The sequence below is a fragment of the Ranitomeya variabilis genome, chromosome 1, assembly GCF_051348905.1.
Source record: "Ranitomeya variabilis isolate aRanVar5 chromosome 1, aRanVar5.hap1, whole genome shotgun sequence".
Lineage (NCBI taxonomy): Eukaryota > Metazoa > Chordata > Amphibia > Anura > Dendrobatidae > Ranitomeya > Ranitomeya variabilis.
In genome coordinates, this window is record NC_135232.1 from 126,322,189 (window position 1) to 126,345,524 (window position 23,336).

Genomic DNA, 23,336 nt, shown 5'->3' on the forward strand with positions numbered 1-23,336 from the left:
GGCTGGTCATAGGGGGGTACAGAAGACGCAAGAGTTCCTGAGACGATTTTTCTGGTGGCCAACTTGCCTGAAGGATACTAAGGACTATGTGCTCTTTTGTGAGGTATGTGCTCGTTATAAGACTCCTTGTGCTTCTCCTACTGGTCTACTTCAACCACTACCTATTCCATCTCGTCCGTGGGGCTCAATCTCTATGGACTTCATTGTGGATCTTCCTACTTCTGGTGGCATGAACACTATTCTAGTGGTAGTTGATCGTATGACTAAGGCTGCTCATTTTGTTCCTTGTGCCGGCCTTCCCTCAGCTAAAGAGACTGTAAACTTAGTAATACAGAATATTTTTCGGCAGCATGGGGTCCCAGATGAAGTTATTTCAGATCGTGGAGTACAGTTCACGTCAAGATTCTGGAAGGGGTTTTGTTTTGCGCTTAATATTGATGTTCGTCTTTCTTCCGCATATCACCCTCAGACGAATGGTCAAACAGAGCGAACCAATCAGACTCTGGAGCAATATCTACGATGCCACGTCTGCCATCTTCAGGATGACTGGTTGGAACTGCTTCCTTTAGCGGAATTCTCCTACAATAATTCTCAGAATGCCTCCACTATGGTTACGCCTTTTTTCGCTAATCTAGGTTATCACCCAAACATCTTTCCTAGATCTCCAATGGATGTTCCAGTTCCGGCAGTGGAGGAGAGATTGACTGCTTTGAGGGAAAATCTAGAATTCCTTAAGGAATCCTTAACTTCAGCTCAGGAACGTTACAAGAGGTCGGCAGATAGATTTCGAAAGCCAGCGCCCATGTTCAAGGTAGGAGATTCAGTATGGTTATTGTAACAACTCTGCTGGCATCACGTCATGGCCTCACATCTCTCACACTATCTTACCCACTGCTCCAGGCCATGATGTGGTTTCTGTTTTATGCCAGCTCCAAGTTCTGTGTCTCTGCTCTCTGCATGCTTCATGGCTTTGTGTATAGGGGGGCGGCGCCTGAACTCTCTGGTTCTTATAGCAATCAGGTGCATCTGTCTAATTTGTTCCTGACCAATTACCAAGAGCCCTCCAGTATATAGTGCAGCTCCACCCAGTGTTCTGGGCCTGTGCAATGTGTTAGCTCAGTTAGTGTTTAGCTTCTGAGTTTGCCAGGCCTTGCTGTGAGTTACTCCCTCTCTGGAGGCTTTTCTCTGTATTTTTGCCTTGGTCTTGTTGTCCGCCCTCCAGGAGGCAGAATATCCTGGTCCCTGTGTCTTTGTCCTTGTGTCTTGTTCCATTGCCTTGTCTGTACTTAGTCTTATCTCTGTCTCCTTGTCTGTGGCTTCCTTCCCTGCTGTGTCTTTCCTTGTGTTCTCAGTCTGCTTACACTCTGCACTCTTGCAGCTCTGCCTGCTCTGTACCTTTGTGGCTTTTACCTCTGATCCGCACTCCTGCGGTTATGCTCTGTTCTTCTCTGCTCCTCTCCCGTTGCTGTAAGAATCTCTTTCTGCAGCTCCTCTCCGCATTCCTTGCGGTTCTGCTCCGTTCATCTCTGCTCCGCTCCCGTTGCCGTAAGAATCTCTTTCTGCAGCTCCTCTCCGCATTCCTTGCGGTTCTGCTCCGTTCATCTCTGCTCCGCTCCCGTTGCTGTAAGAATCTCTTTCTGCAGCTCCTCTCCGCATTCCTTGCGGTTCTGCTCTGTTCATCTCTGCTCCGCTCCCGTTGCTGTAAGAATCTCTTTCTGCAGCTCCTCTCCGCATTCCTTGCGGTTCTGCTCCGTTCATCTCTGCTCTGCTCCCGTTGCTGTAAGAATCTCTTGCTGCAGCTTTTCTCCACATTCCTTGTGGTTCTGCTCTGCTTTGCTTTTATTGCTGCGCTATCACTTGCTGCTCTACCTTTCTTATCCGCAGCCTTGCGGTTCTCTTCCTGTGTGAACAAGTCTCAACCTGTTCCTTCATTCTCCCTTCCTTCTGGTTTATTTGCATACCTACATCTCCTGTGTGAACAGGTCCTACCTGTTCCTCCTAACTACATATCCGTACCTGCACCTCTAGTGTGAACAGGTCCCTACCTGTTCCTTCTTACACCACATCAACCAGTCCTGTGTTCTCTGCCGTGCCTGCCAATCCAGTGTTCTTGCCAATCCCATGTTCCTGCCAGTCCTACCATTCCTGCCGTGCCTTCCAGTCCTGTGTTTCCTGCCGTAGTAGCCAGTCCTGTGTTTCCTGCCGTCCCTGCCAGTCCTGTGTTCCTGCCAGCCCTGTGTTCTCTGCCGTGTCTCTGCCAGCACTGTGTTCTCTGCCGTGTCTCTGCCAGCCCGGTGTTCTCTGCCGTGTCTCTGCCAGCCCTGTGTCTCAGCCGTGCCAGCCTACTGTGTCTCAGCCGTGCTCTTCTGCCAGTCCTGCCTGATGCCCGCACCAATCCTGGTGTCCCTGTCTCTCAAGTGGGATCAGCAGCCACAGCCAGACACCACCCTGGAGTAGCACCTGGCAGCTGCCTGCTGCACAAGCCTGACCTCACCATCAGAGGCTCCAGTGAAAACCCAGGCAGCTGTCATAGTCACGCCCCTTCCAGGGTAGTCTGGTTTGTGGCACAGTGGGGCCACAAACCCTCCGAGCTCACGCCTACCAGTCAGGGCGTGAGCGTGACAGTTACCTACTAAGAATCTAAGACTGAACATTCCTTCACAGAAACTGGGACAGAAGTTCATCGGTCCTTTCAAAATCAACAGTATCGTGAGTTCTGTGGCCTGCCGTCTAAAGCTGCCAAAGACTATGAAGGTACACCCAGTATTTCATGTCTCTCTACTGAAGTCTGTTTCTCCCAATAGCTTTCAGGGATGCATTGCGCCCCCTCCACGACCCGTACTGGTTGATGGGCAAGAACAATTCTTGGTAGAGGAAATCATTGATTCAAGGATCCACAGAAATCGTCTTCAGTATCTTATAAGATGGCAAGGATACCCACCTGAGGAGGACTCTTGGGAACCCGTTGCTAACATCTGTGCTCCACAGAAGATTACTTAGTTCCATCAGAGACACCCAGAAAAACCAGGCCCGGGATCGTCCTGAGGCCGCTGTTAAGGGGGGAGTAATGTAAGGACTCTGGATTCCTTGTTTATCTTTGGTGTTTTATTGCCATTTTCCAAGATGGCGTCTGCTGCCTCAAATCTGGTCATGTGATCTGACTTCCCTGTCTTTATAAGCCTGGCTTGCTTCATTCTCCTTGCTTGTGTATTCTGCCTGAATCCCTGGTTTGTGCTGCAAGAGACTTCCTGTTGTGAATTAGACTTTTTTGGCTCCCTCTTGTGGTCACTAGTGATATTACTCTGGGATTGTCTTTCCTCAGTTTGGCACCCACCTGGGTCGTTAGTCCGGGGGTGTTGCTATATGAACTTCCTGAATTCTCAGTCTGGTGCTTGGCATCGTTGTAATCAGTCCTTTCTGTTTGCTCCTGTCTGCTGGTCCGGGTTCTTGCAAAATTAAGCTAAGTCCTGCTTCCTTGTCTTTTGGTTATTTGCATTGCTCTTATTTTTTGTCCAGCTTGTACTAAATGTGATTCCTGATTTTGCTGGAAGATCTAGGGGGCTGGTATTCTCCCCCCGGGCCGTTAGACGGTTCGGGGGTTCTTGAATATCCAGCGTGGAAATTTTGATAGGGTTTTTGCTGACCGTATAAGTCATCTTACTATATTCTGCTATTAGTCAGTGGGCCTCTCTTGCTAAATACCTAGTTCATTCTTACGTTTGTCTTTTCTTCTTACCTCACCGTTATTATTTGTTGGGGGCTTGTATCCAACTTTTGGGGTCTTTTCTCTGGAGGCAAGAAAGGTCTATCTTTTCCCTTCTAGGGTTAGTTAGTTCTTCGGCTGGCGCGAGACGTCTAGAACCAACGTAGGCACGTTCCCCGGCTGCTGCTATTTGTGGTGCTAGGATTAGATATACGGTCAGCCCAGTTACCACTGCCCTATGAGCTGGTTTTTTGTGTTTGCAGACTTAGTATTTATTTCTGAGACCCTCTGCCATTGGGGTCATAACAACTTCCCCTCTCCAGATACTCCGGCTCCGCCTATTCAGCTAAACCTTCTCAGCTCTCAGAGGTTCTCCTGCATTTCTCTGCATTCTTCTCCTACCTGCTGGACATGTAAGCTCATCCTGCTACAGCTACGCTTGTTGAATTTTCACTGCTGGTTTATGTGACTGTTTTGGACTTGAAGCTCTGCACTGCTTCTGGACTCGTTGCTAAAACTGCCAGCCCTGGTTTGAACTGTGTCTTATCGTCTGCATTTCCCCAGAAGATGCTACACCCATAAAACTTTGCCTGCAGCAAAGCTGCAAATAACTATTCCTAAGAAGGACCCAGTTTGCCGTCCATTTGAACTGTTGTGCACATGCTGCACCCACGTTTGTGCGTTTGAATATTGACTGTGCCTGCAGCCGAGCTGCAAGGAACTTATCCTGATTTCACCTTATTTGCTGTGTTTGAACTTGTTCACCCTTTGCACCAGTGTTTGTTTGAAAAATACAGACTTATCACTATATTCGGTTCTGTTGCTTATTTGTCTCAAGCCAAGAGATTCCTGAGTGTTCCACTACAATTTTTACACTCAGCCTCAACCTCTGTCATGAGAGCCGAGACCACTACACCCTTTTGGAGGATGGGTACCGGATCTTCCCGAGGTTCTCCACCCGGAAAACACCTGTTTAAGCATCTGCCTTAGTGTTCTTAGACCCCGGTCGGTACGCAACAAAAAAGTTGAATCACGTGAAAAACAATGCCCAGCGAGCCTGCCTGGGGGACAGACACTTGGCTGACTCTAAATGAAGCAGATTTTTATGGTCGGTGATAACTGCAACCTGGTGGACCGACCCCCAAGAAGTGTCGCCATTCCTCAAAAGCCAACTTGATAGCCAACAACTCCCTGTTGCCGATATCGTAGTTACGTTCGGCGGGCGACAGCTTCTTGGAAAATTAGGTGCATGGACGCAACTCGCCCAAGGATGAGCCTTGTGACAGTACCGCCCCCATTCCAACCTCAGACGCATCGACTTCCACGGTAAACGGTTTTGATACGTCCGGTTGCACCAGAATGGGGGCCGAAGCAAAACTGTTCTTCAGAAATTCGAATGCGCGCACAGCAGCTTCAGGCTAGGCGGAGAAATTTGTACCCTTTTTCGTCATGTCAGTAAACGGTTTAGCAATGGTAGAACAATCTTTGATCAATTTTCTATAATAATTACATAATCCAAGGAACCGCTGGAGTGCTTTTAGGTTATCAGGCTGTTCCCAATGCAGCACCGCTTGCACCTTAGTGGCGTCCATTTTAAACCCAGAAGCAGACACAATATAACCCAAGAAAGGCAACTCCTGAACCGAAAAAACACATTTCTCCAGTTTGGCATAGAGCTTATTATCTCTGAGTAGCTGTAACACCTGCCTCACATGCTCTAAATGAGTATCACGGGCGCATGAATAAATGAGAATGTCATCTAGGTACACAGTAACGAATTTCCCCAGTACATGCGAGAACACATCATTTATGAAATGTTGAAATACAGCAGGCACGTTTGTCAACCCAAATGGCATCACCAAATTTTCAAAATGACCCTCAGGAGTATTAAAAGCCGTCTTCCACTCATCACCTTGATGGACTCTTATGAGGTTGTACGCCCCCTTGAGGTAAAGCTTGGAAAACCACTTAGCACCAGCCACCTGGTTGAACAAATCAGGTATCAGTGGCATAGGGTATGGATCACGAACCGTAATCTGGTTTAACTCCCTGAAATCCAGACACAGGCGTAATCCGCCATCTTTCTTCTTAACGAAGAGGAACCCCGCTGCCTCCGGCGAGGACGAAGGCCTGATGTGCCCTTTGCTCAAACTCTCAGCAATGTAGTCTTTTAAAGCTTGCCTCTCAGGACCAGAGATGTTAAACATCCTAGCTTTCAGCAATTTGGCCCCTGGTTTAAACCTAATAGTACAGTCATAGGGTCGATGTGGTGGCAATTCTGAGCAACCCTTCTCAGAGAACACATCTGCGAAATCCAGCAGTGACTCAGGAATGCTAGAAGTCACAGCGGACACACATGTGGGCAGGCAATTCTCCTGGCAGAATCTGCTCCACTGAATTATGTCCTGAGTTTTCCAGTCAATCACTGGGTTGTGCATAGACAACCAAGGAAAACCCAGAACCATTTGTGCAGGAAGATTACTGAGCACCCTACATGTAACTTGCTCAGAATGTAGGACTCCAATGTGGAGTTTAACCTCAGCCACAAACTCAGTAATCTCCCCCTGTGGGAGTGGAGTAGCATTGATGGTGACCACCCGGATAGGATGAGGCAGTCTTTCGACCATGAACCCGGCCGTGCGCGCAAACAATCAATGAGATTAGTGGCCGACCCACTATCCACAAAAACAGTGATTGGCAGCTCTCTGCCAGCGACCATAACTCTGGCAGGAAGCATACATTGAGAGACCATTATGGAGGATATGCATAAGCTCAGATTGGCCTCCTCCACACCCTCTGAGCTTAGTAGTTTTCCGCCGTTGCACTTTTCTTAGAAAACAGAGGACAAGCATTAGCATAATGTCCTTTTTTACCACAGCAAAAACAGGCTCCCTGCTTCCTGAGTGAGGTGGCTCGATGATGTGACACCCCTGCAATTTGCATATACTCCGTGGGCTCACCTGCAGCTACCTCACGTGAACCTACACCCTCCCCCATAAGCGGCATCTCTTGCACCCCCTGACGCAAACGTCGATCAATGCGGACAATAAGACTCATAGCAGATTCTAGAGAAGCAGGAGTCTCATACATCAGGAGGGCTTGTTTAACCCTTCTCAAAACCCCATGTACAAACTGACTCCGCAGCACCGGGTCATTCCATCATGTGTCCTCCGCCCAGCGGCGAAATTCAGAACAGTAATCCTCCGCCATTCGCTCCCCCTGGCGGAGAGCGCGTATTTTAGATTCTGCTAGAGCCAATCTGTCAGAATCATCATATATGAGCCCAAGAGCAGAAAAAAAAACTCCACTGAGTTAAATGCAGCTGAATCAGATGGTAATGAAAATGCCCATGCTTGAGGGTCTCCGTTCAGTAATGACAATATCAGGCCCACACGCTGAGCCTCATTACCTGAGGAAACCGGGCGCATACGAAAATATAATTTGCAAGCTTCACGAAAAACAACAAATTTACTGCATTCCCCAGCAAACCTCTCAGGTAAAGGAATCTTTGGCTCTGCAACTCTACCTGCATTTTCAGCTTGCACATTAGATACTACCAGACCCTGTTGCTGAACTGCCTCCTTCAACTCAGTGACTTGTAAGGACAGCGCCTCCAACTGGCGGGTTATGGAAGTCATGGGATCCATGGCATCCAAAATTTATTTAGGCTGATTATAATGTCTTGCGGGTACTGGGTAGACTACAACTGATTACCCGGGCCCCTGCGATATCCCTCAGACTAGGGAAAACCCTGTCTGTCCCTCTCCCAGAATTTACACTGATGGTGTGCTTGTCTGGGCCGCCAGGCCTGACCCTGACTCCTGTTTCAGTCCTATGCTGAAACCTCCACCTGCCACCCAGTGATTAGACCACACACCAACCCCTACAGAAAGCACAGACAGGGAAAACTAAAAACGCACCACGCCGCAGACACACAGGAAAACACTAAAATGTGCACAGGGCAAAACAAATACAAATATAAGAAGGGGAAATATGACAAAGGATAATACACCACCAGATACGATATTTCTTCTCCTAGACCACCACACCAGACCGATATCACCAGGCACAAGACACAAGCTATAATCGGTGACGCCCAAAGTCCAGAATGACTATTTAAAGGCCACGGGCGTGACCCAGCCTCCAACCCGATTACCAGCTAGATTAACCCCGGACAACCTGGATAAAGTCTAGCCGGCACCATAGAACGTATAGTAGACGAATGTGGAATTACCGCTGTCTGTCGGACACCCTAGTGTGAATAGCGTCCGACATGACAGCTATTCTGACTTCACGCAAAGAAATACAAGCAGAAACTCTCCAAAAACTCGCAAGTTCAATGGATGAAAGAATTGTGAAGGTGATATCAAAGGAGGGGTCCTATGTTAACATGTAACTTGGCCTGTTAGGATGTTTTGGAGTTAAATAGCTTTTTTGTTCAGTGAATGTGAGCTCCTAATGCTGCAAAATCCACAAATGAGCATTTTCAGTTCTTTAAAACATATCAAATGTTTAGAAATTTTACTGTGCCTAATAATTTGAAAGAGTGCATTTTGAGTTTGTATTCGTTTTGGAAATTATGCTGTTATCATTGAGAGGTTTCTTCAATAAAATTTGATGTATACTCTAACGGGTGATGACTTTTATTACACTGACTGTCATTTGCACAGACCATTTAGGAAAATCTGAGAAAAATGTAATTTGCATAATAATTTGGAACATGGTGTAGTATGATGTAGCCCCCTGAGAGAATAATGCAGCCCCCCACAGAAGTATAATGTAGCCCCCTCAAAGGGTATAATGCAGCCCCCCTGAAAGGCTATAATGTAGCCCCCCTCCACCACCATCATTGTTCTCCCCCTCAACCTACATCATTGTACTCACCACTACCTCCATCATTGCCTTCTCACCCACCACCTCCATCATTGCCTCCTCTCCACCACCATTGTCCTTTTCACCACTACCATCTTTGCTCTTTACACCACAACCATCATTGCCTTCTCCCCCACCACCCCATCATTGTCCATTCCACCACTTCCATCATTGCCCATTCCACCACCTCCATCATTGCCTCCCCACCACCATCATTATTGCCTCCCCCACCACCATCATCATTGTCTCCCCCACCAATACCATCATTGCCTCCCCCACCACCATCATTGCCTTCTTCCCCACCACCCCCATCACCCACATCATTGCCCATCTCCAATATCTCCAATACACACACACAACACCACTATCACACATACAGCACAACACACAGACAGTACCACTCTCTCTCTCACACACACACGCACACACAAAGCACCGCACCACACCACATACACACAGCAGTAGGGTTAAGCGAAATGGATCGGACAAATTGAAAAATTGCCGACTTTCGGCAAAGTCAGGTTTCATGAAACCCGACCCGATCCCACTGTTGGATTGGCCATGAGGTCGGCGATCTTCGCGCCAAAGTCGCGTTTCCTATGACGCATTCAGCGCCATTTCTCAGCGAATGAAGGAGGATGCAGAGTGTGGGCAGCGTGATGACATAGGTCTCGGTCCCCACCATCTTAGAGAAGGGCATGACAGTGATTGGCTTGCTCTCTGCGGCGTCACAGGGGGTATAAAGGGGCATGCACGCCAACCGCCATCTTACTTCTGCCGATCTTAGCATAGGGAGAGGTTGCTGCAGCTTCGTCAGAAGCAGGGATATAGTTAGGGAGGGAAGATTAACCCCCAAACCGCTTGTGCTGTAGCGATTTCCACTGTCCAACACCACCTTTGTTTTGCAGGGACAGTGGAGGCTATATCTTTGTGCATCAGCTCTGTAGCTTATTAGGCTGCCTTATAAGGCTCCCTGATAGCTTCATTGCTGTTTGCACCGCTGCTGTGCAAACAAACTGCTTTTTTAAAAGCAAAAATCATGTTGCTCCTTTCTGCAGTTATCTTGTTTATTTGTCCACACTTTTGTGTGCAGCATTCCTTTTTGTTGCTGCCATACTTGTCCTGAGATCATTGTAGGGAGATTGAAATTGTACTACAGTCCTTGGATTTTTTCATATATCTTCCAGCCACTTGCTGCCACTTACATTGTGCTGTGTTACACACTGGGCCTGACTTATGGTGCTGTCTCCCCCCAAAAAAACTTAGATTGAAATTCTCACAAAGTGGATATACCTCAGTACTCTTAGTTTGTGGTGTATCAGCCAGCCACTTTCTGCCACTCACATTGCATTGTAAAATACACTGGGCCTGAGTTTGGGTTCTGTGTCGAAAAAAAAAAGTGAGATTGAAATTCTCACAAAGTGGATATACCTCAGTCCTCTTAGTTTGTGGTGTATCAGCCAGCCACTTGCTGCCACTCACATTGAATTGTGTTACACAATGGGCCTGATATGTGGTCCTGTCTCCCCCCCAAAAAAGGGAGATTCAAATTGTCACAAAGTGGATATACGTCAGTTCTGTTAGTTTGTCGTATATCAGCCAGCCACCTTCTGCCACTTACAATGAGTTGTAAAATACGCTGGGCCTGAGTTTGGGTTCTGTGTCCAAAAAAATAAATGCGATTCAAATTCTCACAAAGTAGATATACCTCAGTCCTCTTAGTTTGTGGTGTATCAGGCAGCCACTTGTTGCCACTCACATTGTGTTGTGAAATACACTGGGCCTGAGTTTGGGTTCTGTGTCCAAAAAAATAAGTGAGATTGAAATTCTCACAAACTGGATATACCTCAGTCCTCTTAGTTTGTCATGTATCAGCCAGCCACTTGCTGTCACTTACATTGTGTTGTGTTATACACTGGGCCTGAGTTGTGGTGCAGTCTCCCCCCAAAAAAAGGGAGAATTAAATTCTCAAGAAGATAATATACACCTTCTACATTGTTTTACAGTACCATATAACAGTTGTTATTTTGGTTAGATTTTCCCAAAAATGAGGAAGTCTGGTGGAAGATGCCGTGGGCGGTCATTGCCAGCTGGTACTGATGGTGGTGGTGGAGTATCTGGTGTTAGTGGGAAAAGCAAAATAGCAGCTAATGCTGGAGGTGTTGAGCCAGCGTCATCGTCTGGCTACGCAAGGCCTCGAAGGCTCCCTTATCTGGGAGTAGGAAAACCGCTTTTAAAGCCGGAGCAGCAGGAACAAGTTTTGGCTTTCCTTGCTGACTCAGCCTCTAGCTCTTTCGCCTCCTCTTCAGAAAGTTCCAAATTTAAAAGCAGCGAGTCATCAGTGGATGCTCCCAGTCAGGAACAAGTTGCTTCCTTGTGTCCTTCACCCAAACCAAAAGTGAAGACACAACAGGTTACTCCATGGAGCTCTTTACACATACCGTGCCTTGGTTAGGAAGGGAAATTGTTAACAGCCCATTACAAGATGAATCGGACATGGAGTGCACTGATGCACAGCCACAGCTAGATTATTATGCTGTTCCATTGACTCAGATCACTACATTGCCCTCTCAGTGTACTGAGCCAGAAACTGACCCTGATGAGAATATGGTGCCCCGTCCCGAACGCTATAGCACCTTACACGGTGACACAGAGAAAGGTGCACATGACATTGAAGAGGAGGTGATAGATGACCCAGTTGTTGACCCAAGAGGAAGAGGGTGCCGCTGACAGTAGCTCAGAAGCGGAGGAGGATGATTCGCAGCAGCAATCTACTTCGCAACAGCTTTCATCTGGCAGGCCCGTCTCAGACCAAAAACATTTGTCAACAAAAAAAAAACAGTTTTAGGACAGCGTGGCCATCCGGTGAAAGTAGCACAGCGTGCAATGCCTGAAAAGGTATTCCATAGTAGGAATAGTGGAGTGTGGCAATTTTTTAACCAAGATCCGAATGATCAGTGCAGTTATCTGTAAGAAATGCTCAAAGACCTTTAGCAGAGGGAAGAATCCCCAAAATTTAAATACAACGTGCATGCGTAGACATTTAACCAGCATGCACTTGTAAGCCTGGACTAACTACCAAACGTCCCATACCGTTGGTGCACCTGCTCAGAATGAAGGTAGTCAGCAGCGATACATTGCTTCCCTCACTGTAAGCCCACCGGTCAGGACACCACCAGCAGCAAATGTGGAGGTATCGTCGCAAGGCCAAAGCAGTCAGGGAATCACAAGGTTTTTGGTAGGTAACACTGTATGTAGGTCAACATCAAGAATACCATCAGCAACCCTCTCTCAATCCATCATGTCCACCACCACCACCGCTTGTTCCACCAAATGCAGCTCTCCAGTCTAGCTCACCCTACAAGAGACTCTCGTTAGGACAAGAAAGTTCTCATCCTCTCATCTGTGTACACAGGGTTTGAACACCCACATTGCTAGACTAATCTCGTTAGAGATGATGCCCTTCCGGTTGGTTGAAAGCAAATCTTTCAAAGACCTGATGGCTTATGCAGTACCACGATATAACCTACCCAGTCAGCACTTCTTTGTGAGAACAGCCATCCCAGCCCTCCACCTGCATGTCAAAGACCGCATTGTACATGCACTGAGGCAATCAGTCAGTGGAAAGGTGCACCTCACAACAGATGCATGGGCCAGTAGGCATGGCCAGGGACATTACGTGTCCATCACGGCACACTGGGTTAATGTGGTGGATGCAGGGTCCACAGGGGACAGCCATAGTGTGACAGTTCTGCCTAGCCCACGGTCTAGGAAACAGTTGGCTGTAGGCGTTCGCCACCCCTCCTCCTCCTCACCCTCCTCCTCCAGAAGCCAAAAGCTCGTCCACAGAGCGCAGTCGCATGTCCACTCCATCTGCAGCTGCCAGTGTTGCACATGAGGTATTTCATTATCGAACAGCTAGTGGTAAGCGGCAGCAGGCTGTGTTGCAAATGAAGTGTTTGGGTGACAACAGACACACCGCAGAAGTTCTGGCCGAGTACTTGCAGCAAGAAACTCAGTCATGGCTGAGCAGTGTACATCTTGAGGCAGGCAAGGTAGTCAGTGATAACAGAAGGCATTTTATGGCTGCCATAGCCCTTTCAGAACTGAAACACATACCTTGCCTGGCTCACACCTTGAACCTGGTGGTGCAGTGCTTCCTGAAAAATTATCCGGGGTTACCAGCCCTGCTCCTCAAGGTGCGAAGACTTTGCTCGCACATCCGCCGGTCGCCCGTACACTCCAGCCGTATGCTGAACCATCAAAGATCGCTGAATCTTCCCCACCACCGCCTAATAATCGACATTGCAACAAGGTGGAACTCCACACTGCACATGCTTCAGAGGCTGTACGAACAGAGGTGTGCTGTAATCTGTTTGTGGAGGATACACATACCTCTGTCAAGTCCTTCAGTGTTTTGAGGAATGCACACGGCTGGTAAGAGCAGAAAACGCCATCATAAGCATGAGCATCCCACTAATGCGTCTGCTGATGCAAAGTTTGATGCACATTAAGGAGCAGGCATCTGCAGCCGAGGATGAGGAAAGCCTTGATGACAATCAGCCATTGTCTGTTCAGGGAACTCTCCTGGACGAGTTGGCGGACAAAGAGGAGGAGGAGGATGATGGGGATAAATATTTATGGAAGGAGGATGCTTCTCAGTGGGCAATAGAAACTGGTGGCATTGCAAGGTCAGGTACAGGGTTTTTGCGGGACACAAGTGATGTTGATTTGCAAGAAAGTGCTCCTCAACCCAGCACAAGCAGTGAATTGACACCTGGAACATTGGCCCAGATGGCTGAGTATGCCTCGCGTATCCTAAAAAGGTACCCCCGCATTATCAAAATGATGACCGATGACGATTACTGGTTGGCCTGCCTCCTGGATCCACGATATAAAGGAAAATGACAAAATATCATGCCACATGAGAACCTTTCAGCAAATTTTGGCTACCAAACAAGCAACTCTTGTAGACCATTTGTTTCTGGCATTCCCAGCACACAGCGTCGGTGATGGTTCTAACACGAGGCATAGTGGGCAACATGGCAGAGGTGTTAGAGGTGCACAAATCCAAAGTGGCGTTGGACAGAGGGGTTTTATGACCAGGTTGTGGAGTGATTTCGCAATGACTGCTGACACGACAGGTACTGCTGCATCAATTCAAAGTGACAGGAGACAACTTTTGTCCAGTATGGTTACAAACTACTACAGGGTCCCTCATAGTACAGTGAAGTGTCTCTGACGGTGGTGGTGCACAACCAACGTCAGACACACCACGAGAGAGTGTCCCCCCTGGTCGAACAGTGCTCTACCACTTGCAATACTTACCTCTCCCTGCTCCACCACAGTGTAGTCTGTGCTGACAAATCCTTCAATGGCACTGCCAATACTAATTTGTGGAAATGATAGATGATAACTAAAATATACAGGGGCCCTGGCCTCCATTTAGACCATTTAATACTTTACGCCTACTACCACTGTCTGCTACTCAGCAGAGGAGCCCACCCCTGTACCTAGGTATGCCACCTGTTTACTTATGACCAATTTTTTGGCTGACATTTAGCCCACTTTATTATTTGGGCCTACTAACTTAGTCTGCTACTCCTTACAATTGTCCTCCGCTGAAGAAAGCAATGCCGCCAGTTTAGTCCTGTTACCTATTTTGAACTGCATTTAGCCTACTTACTTTATTGGGCCTACTAACTGTGTCAGCCTCTCATTACAGTTGTCCTCCTCCACTGAACACAGCAATGCCGCCTGTTTAGTCCTGCTACCAATTTTGAACTGCATTTAGCCTACTTACTTTATTGGGCCTACTAACTGTGTCTGCCTCCCATTACAGTTCTCCTCCTCCGCTGAACAAAGCAATGCCACCAGTTTACTCTTGTTACCAATTTTGAACTGCATTTGGCCCATTTTATTACTTGGGCCTACTAACTGTGTCTGCCACTAATTACAGTTTTCCTTCACTGAACAAAGCAATGCGCCTGTTTAGTCCTGTTACCAATTTTGAACTGCATTTAGCCTACTTTATTATTTGGACCTATATCTTTGTTTCCTCCTCATCCTGCCCATTGCCCAGCCACTGCTAGATGAGTCTCCTGGTACATTGACCCAGACGACTACATTCCCCTTGCACTCTACACAGCCAGAATCTGACCCTGCTGAAAGTCAGGTTCCCCTTCCCGCATACTATACCACCTTACACGGGGACAAAGAGGAAGGTGCAGATGAAAGTGCAGGTTCCTTCATCAGGTGGGGGGGGCATACACATTGGCAATGTCACTGGTACAGGGCCCCTCATAGTACGCAAAAGTGTCTCTGCCGGTGGGAGGCGCCACCGCCGTCAAACACACCGCCGTACTTTGAGGGGCCCTGTGCCAGTGCCAATGCGAACAAGTGGGCCCTCTGCTTGCTCAGGATCACAGCACTTGCAAAGTTTAAATACTTACCTCTCCCTGCTCCACCACCGTGACGTAGTCCGCGTTTCCTGGGCCCACGAATAACTTGAGCCAGCCCTACCCCCCACAACTTTAGCCAAATGACCCCCAATTTTCAATGCCTAACTATTATTATAAGGTAAATTAAGATTGAGAAGCTTAAGTAACAAAAATTGATGCTTTTCGCATTAAAATGGGCACTGTAGGTGTTTTCCTGTCCTCCACTCACTGCCGACTTTGACTCCCCATTGACTTGCATTGGGTTTTGTGCTTTGGTCGGCCCCCGACTTTTCGCAATAATCAGCCGATTTCACCCGACCAGACTTTTGACAAAGTCGGGTTTCGCGAAACCCGACTCGATTCTAAAAAAGTTAAAGTTGCTCAACTCTACACAGCAGCACACACGCAGGCAGGCAGAGAGACACACACAGCACCCACTCACCTCTTCACAGATTCCCAGCAGCTTCTTCCCTGAAACAGCCACGCTGAATGATGACATCATCCAGCCGCGCTGAGTCAGACAGGAAGTGCCGGGCAGGCGGGCAGGAAGGAGGATGGCATTAGATCCCTGCAGCTTGGCTCTGGTCTCAAGCTGCAGGGATCGCAATCTGGGTTCACTGTCCTTTAGGGGCCCACCTCCGGGGCCCAGATTCAGCAGCACCAGCGGGCAGTTTTAGCCTCAGACTGCAGCTAACGCAGCCCGCTATTAAAGTGAAATGGTGTTCACGCCTCTCTATGCCCATGGGGGCATGGTGAAGCATGAATATTCATTTCTCTTTAGCAGCGAGGACAGGTTCCTGTCTCCAGCTGCTGTTCTCTGGCACCTGGAGGGCCCCCCTTGACTCTGGGGCCCCATAGAAGCTGGGTGTGCTGCTATTAGTGACACGCCACTGCACTTGGGGCCCCTGGAGCAGTGGGGGCCCTGGGCAGCTGCTGACCAATATGCCAGCAGGTGTCAATGCCTGGGCCCACCGGAGAATCCTTTGGGTCTCCGGTGGGCCAGTATGACCCTGCCCACCACCCCCTGTTCAGAAATCAATTATAAGTCCCCCTTACTCCTATCCCAATCCCTCTCCCACTCATTGTCCACTCCCCCCCATTTTCCTCTCTTCCACATTTTCAATGTCCTCTCCCCCACATTCATCATTGTCCTGTCCCCCACATCCATCATTGTCCTCTTCTCCATATACATCATTGCCCTCTCCCTCACATCCATCATTGTCCTTTCCCCACTCCAAAAATTATCCTTCTCCATCTCCAATCATTGCCCTATTCCCAACCTCCATCTTTGTCCTCTCCCCATTCCCATCATTGTCCTCTCCCCACTCCCATCATTGTCCTCTCGCCTACCTCCATCATTGTCCTCTCCCTTACCTCCATCATTATCCTCTCCCCTACCTTCATCATTGTCCTCTCCCCTACCTCCATCATTGTCCCCATCATTGTCCTCTCCCCTACCTACATCATTGTCCTCTCCCCCACATCCATAACTGTCTTTTCCCCATATCCATCATTGCCCTCTCCCCCACATGACCTTAGACACGCCCCCAGGAGGAAGCGGATGCGAAATGCGTGTCGGGGTAGCCAAGGTGTAGCGTGCCACAAGGCAGGGGAACAGCGAGTTTATTCAGGTAATATGTACCGGGCAGATTGCTCATAACCTCGTGTGATGCTTTAGATATGACAGAGGTGTTACTTTTACGGCAGATGTAATGATTGGCGGTTTTGTCTGGTGATATTTCTTTGATGGTGGGATCTCTCGCCCTAGGCTTTACTGATATAGTATGAAATTATGGGATATGGATTATGTGCAATATTTGGCGGTCCCATTTGGATTATCTGGGAAAGGGATTGGCTTTGGGTTTTGGGTATATCCCCCCTGTGTATGACGATCTGTTGATTAATGATTGATCATTTCTTTTGCACTGTCACTTTAAAATTTTGAGCATTCACCGTGGGAACGGGTATAGATGTAGTACCAATTTTGCAATGTCACTGTATAACTGTGGTATTGACTACAAGGAAATGTCCTTCTGGTGACCATTTAAAATCTTTATAACAATTAGATTTAATATACCTGTTGTTCCCGTCGCTTACCTTGACTTAGTAGTTGATCTGATTTTGAGGCACTGTTTTAATGTTTTGTATTGTTTATATGTGAATAAAGGTTTCTTTTTAGTATTAAACACTTCGTGACTGAGTATAGTTTAATAACTCTACGGTGAATATGTTCATATCAAGTTTGGAATGTGGCCCATCCGTTACTTGAGGAAATGGGTTGGTGCGTTATGTTCATTATGCATATGACTGAGCCATAATCCATAAATGGCAAAAACATGGAACAATGGTGAACCTTTCCAGGTGTGGCCAGCTGACCAAAATTACCCCAAGAGTACAGTGACTACTCATCCCAAGAGGCCAAAAATGCCTCCACAACAAAATTAAAACAACTGCAGACCTCCCTTGCCTCAGTTAAGGTCACTGTTCATGATGCCACCATAAGAAAGAGACAGGGCAAAAAAGGCCTGCATGGCAGAGTTCTTAGATGAAAACCACCGATGAGCAATAAGAACATAAAGGCTTGTTTTTGTTTTGCCGGAAAACATCTCGATGATCCCCAAGACTTTTTGGAGAATACTTTGTGGACTGACAAGCCAAAAGTTGAACTTTTTAGAAGGTGTGTGTCCCATTGCATCTGGCATAGAAGTAAGACAGCATTTCAGAAAAGGAACATCATACCAACATTAAAATATGGTTGTGGTAGTGTGATGGCCTAAGGCTGTTTTGCTGTTTCAGGACCTGAAAGACTTGCTGTGCTAAATGGAATCATGAATTCTGCTGAAATATGTCCAGCCTTCTGTTCATGACCTCAAATTGAAGAGCACTTGGTAATGCAACAGGGCAAATATCCAAAACACACTAGCAAGTCCACCTCTGAATGGCTTAAAAAAAACAATATTAAGACTTTGGAGTGGTCTAGTCAAAGTCCTACCCTTAATCCGATTGAGACACTGTGGCATCAACTTTAAAAGGCTATTCATGCTCGAAAACCCTCCAATGTGGCTGAATTACAACAATTATTCAAAGATGAGTGGGACAAAATTAATCCAGAGTGTTGTGACTCATTGACAGTTATCACAAATGCTTGATTGCAGTTGCGACAAAACTGCATTTTGTATTTACTTGTTGTGTCATCTTTGTCTAATATTTAAATTTGTTTGGTGATCCGAAACATTTAAGTATGACAAGCATGCAAAAGTTTAGGAAACCAGGAAGGGGGCAAACACTTTTTCACACAACTGTAGGTACTTAACGGAGCAGCAGCTAACGTGTGATCATGCCTCCCCATTCAAACCTATGTGGTGAGAATGAATAGCGAGTTTGAGATCTCAGTTATGATGATTCTGTCCTAGCAGTCAGCAATCAGACAATTATCACCTATCTGTTAAATAGGTGTCAGAAATGTAATGTCAGAACCCCCCTTAAATCAGTACTTACCTAAATAATTAAGAAGCAATTAAAAATATAGCATCACACTGTATAAATGTCAGCCAAACATAAACAATGCTCATTACAAAGAATTGTATAATATTCATAAAATACAAGCACAAAACATTGTTTCAAATATATACCGATGTGACGGCTACAGTAAATAACAACATAGAAGAATAGATGCTATGGGATTTAAAAAAAAAGTATTTTGCTGGCAGCTGAATATAATGAAAAAGGCAATGAGCTGTAATCTGCAACATAAATGTTTAGGTTTCTCTTTCAGAACAATGCATTTGATTATAGGAAAACTTGTTTAGAGAGCTACACGTAATCTCCGTATCAGTGTCCCAGGCCAAGAAAACAATTTAAAATGCTCATTTGAGAAGTTTGACCACATCAAAATTCATAGGCTTTGCCTTTGTGCAGAATGAGTTCATTTTTAGAGATTTTACATTTTATTTTTGATTTTAGTAAAGTCAGTGCAGAAATAAATACATCATAAAAACACTTTATTTTTTAGCATTTTACATTTTGCAAAAAGACTATCATATTTGTATAATTTTTATATTTGTACATTTTCATACTGAAGCTATATGTGTATTAAATGTGCAATTTAAGTGAATATAATCCTACATTGCATGTACCATAAATATTTTTATGTATTTATTCAGTATGTATTTTTGTACATTTCTACCTTTAACCTTCTGCCATGTAGTCCTCCATATCCACAGATTGGCTGGGTTCCATCTATGCATTGTGTATAGAGAAAGCTGCCAATTAGTGATGAGCGAACGTGCACGCATCTACTCGATACTCGCCCAAGTATCACTATGCTCGGTGTACTCGGTGAGCACCGAGTATTTCCGGGATTATTCGGCGAGAGCTCGGGTCTCCTCCTTTTAATTTTGGTGCTTTTTGGAGCACCAATCAGCATGCAGGGTTTGTTTGCCATGCACTGTAATACATTACTGTCTGCTGCTGCGCATTTTATATATATCAAGCTGCAGTTATCCATGGCAATTTTTTTTTTTTGCAGCTTATACCTGCTCATTTTATTAGAAAGCAATCCATAGCCCCCTTTTTATCTACATTTATTTGCTTGGTCATGCTGCAGACTAGAGCCAGGTCATTGCAATACAAGAGCGTGAAAATCTAACAATTTAAAAGAAAAAATTTTGTCCCAGGCATCAGATGTGAGTGCGCAGAAAAATCTGGCCTTTTTTTTGGTACTATATAATTTTTTGTAGCATCTTACAATATTTTGGACACCATTTTGTTGCCCCAAAAATCTGTAGCTGGCCCAAAAATATTTAGCTACAGTTCTTATATTTATCACTGTGATTTGTATGCCACATGCATATCATATCATTGCGCTAAATAGCTTACAATTTTAGTACGCAATTTTTTTTTTTATTGTCATAGCCAACTTATTTACACAATTTTGGTGGGCCCCAAAAAATCAAGGCCACATTTTGCTCAGTCTGTTATCTCTGGCTGATGCCTGGTGTATCTGTGGTGTCAAATTCCTTGCTTTGCAGGCATACATTGCATTGTTTTGTCTGCTATCCTTGGTCTACTCAGTATTTAGTGTTTTCAAAAATTTAAAAAAATATATATTTTTTTATACAGACTGATATCTCCATGAGAAACCTGGTGTATCTGTGGTTTCAAAATCTTCACTTTGCAGGCGTACGTTGCATTGTTTTGTCTGCTAGCCTTCAGCCAACTCAGTATTTAGTGTTTTCAAAAATTTTAAAATAAAAATAAAAAAAATGTTTACAGTCTGTTATCTCCATCAGACGCCTGGTGTTTCTCTGGTGTCCAAATCTTCGCTTTGCAGGCATACGTTGCATTTTTTTTGTCTGCTAGCCTTGGTCTACTCATTATTTTGTGGTTAAAAAATATTATTTTTATTTTATATCTTTTTTAAATACAACATATTTTAAGTGTCTGTTATCTCCATCAGACACTCGGTGTATCTGTGGTCTCCAAATACTTGCTTTTCAGGCATACTGATCACATATAAGTTTTCTCCAATTTAATCCATTTGTATTGAGCTTTTCAAATATTTCAGTAGTCCATTTAAAATGGGCAAGGCAAGGGCCAAGGACGGGGAAGTGGACGTGATGCTGATGGTGCATGCAGAGGATGAGGCCATAGCCAAGCTGAAAGTGGGCCACAACAAAGACCCACATCTTCTCTGTCGACCTTCCTGTCCTAGTTTCTAGGAGACAGCAGCACACCACTATTGAAGCCAGAGTAGTGTGAAGCGGTTGTTGGTTGGATAGTGGATAATGCTTCCAGTCACCTAGCTACCACAACCACTCCTTCCACACGGTCAAATCTGAGTGACCGTGAGTGTGGACCGGATATTACTCACCCTGATCCTCCTTCCTCCCACCATGCTGAGTGCCCTGAAACAACTGATCCCAAACTTGGACACTCCAAAGAGCCATTCAGGTTTCTCTTTCAGGATTCCGGACTCTCAGCTGCTCTACTGGATGTGGAGCCATATGAGATTGCATCTAGCGATGCCCAAAGATTTGAACAGCCACGGTCACACGAAGGTGATGGTGGGAATGTGTCACAAGAGGTGGACGATGATGAGACACAATTGCCATAAAGTCATTAGGAGGAGCCGGGTGAGAATGTGGAAGACGAAGTGGTGAATGATATAGTGACTTACCCAACCTAGCAGGTGGACATGCAGAGCTAGGACAGCAGCACACATGGGGAAGGAGGCATATCACCCCAACAGGCAAGAAGAAGCAGTGTGGTGGCCACAGACAGACGGTGTACATCCGTTCCCCGTAGCACCAATATGACGGAAGTTGCCATTCCAACTGTTAGATTTTCACGAATCTGGTTATTTTTTAAAGACTCTGCCAATAACCCCAAACAGGCCATTTTCAGTACCTGCCATACCCGCATCAGCAGGGGTAGAAAAACTACCAGCCTGACCACCACAGCATAATTAGGCACATGGCACACCGTGCTCCATTGAAGATAGTGCCGATGTCTCGTGAGATTTGTGAAGTCTCACGAGACTTCGGCCTACGCTAATATTTTTCTTGGATGGTGGGAAGAGACGGTTGTTTTCTGCTCTCAGAGATTCCAGAATCACATCATACATTGGTACCGCTATATAGACTATGTCTTCTTCATTTGGGTAGGTACCGAAGCCACATGTGCACAGATTTGTACCGTAAACCCACAGCGACCAACAGTCTTCTACAATATCAGAGTTTCCATCCCTTACATACTTGAGTGGGGATTCCCATGGGACAATTTCTCCGGACCCGTCGTAATTGCACAACGGATTTATGTTTCAGGGAACAATCCAGGGATCTCACCATGAGGCTTCGGCAGAGGGGGTACCCTCAGAAGACAATCTCAAAAGCCTTTCAGCATGCCAAAGCATCTGATCAAGCGACTCTTCTGGTACCACATTCTCGTCCACAGGACTCTACAGTAAGATTCATCACGGAGTACAGTACTAACTGGATTGAGGTGAGACATATTCTTACCAAGAATTGGGATATTCTGACTACAGATGTCCAAACCTCGACCTGTGTGAGCCTCAGACCTTTGATGACTGCTAAAAGGGCTCCAAATCTACGTGACATACTTACTAGGAGCCACGTCTCACGACCTGTCACCAGACTTAACCGAAGGATCTTTCTCAGGGGCTCATTTCCCTGCGGTGATTGCACGATCTGTTCCTACATGCCACCGACGACAAATTGCTTTATTAACCCTCTTGATAAATCAGACCATCTACTTCACCAATACGTTAACTGTAAGACAAGTTTTGTGATATATGCAATTATTTGCCCTTGTCATAAGGTCTATGTATGTCAAACCTCGCAGGAACTAAGAAGACGTGCACAGAAACATCTTTCAACCATAAATCTGGCCCATTCAGACCTCAAGAAGGGTAAGGCCCTAACTCCCATAGCAGCCCACTATCTTAAATGGCATGAAGGCAAACCTGCTAACACCTGTTTTTTTGGTCTACAGAAAATCTTTTGGACCCGTTGGATCTTTCACCTAAAGTCCATGGCACCTTCCGGTCTAAACGAGGAGCTTCTATACACAGGCTTCCTGGGCCAGAATTGATGTCCATCCTTTTGCCGTATCTATTGTGGTTGCACCCTTGGTTCTCCTAGTTCCATCTGGGGTGTTGTAGTCTTGCCTTATCTTCTTCATTTGGTATTCATTCCGCCTGGCCTGTATTTTGGGAACCATGGGCTATGGTCCTTGGGGATGTTGTTGCCCCTATGAAAATCTTAGGCAATGAATGGTGTGGCAACCAAGCTCTTTTGAGTTTTTTTGATTGTTTTTTTATTCTTTTCATTTATTGATTTTTGTGCTCAGAGTTCATTGTGCCCTCCGGGCCAAACACAGAGCTCCTTTACACAGGCTCCTTTGGCCAAATTTGAAGTCTAGCTCCCTACTACAGTCTCATCATGGATGCTCCGGCGGTCTTCTCTTTCTGATTTGGAATGCTATGGATCTGCCTCATCTGCCTCACTCAACACTTATCTACTCTTATTGATCTATGCTGGGAACCATAACTGAAGGACCCAAGTGATGCTGTGGCCTTCTGGACTGTTCTTGTGGACTGATGAAATATTGGGAATAACGAGGGAGGGACCTTTTTTGATGCTCCTATCTTCAAGATTGTCCTGCAGTATGAAGATGGCACAGGGAATGGATATTTGCATATATAAGTTGCTTCTGTATGGGGATAATCCAAATCCCTACAGTCATTTAAAATATTTAGATATTCATACTTTTGACTATATAATAATACTTTTCTGTATCTA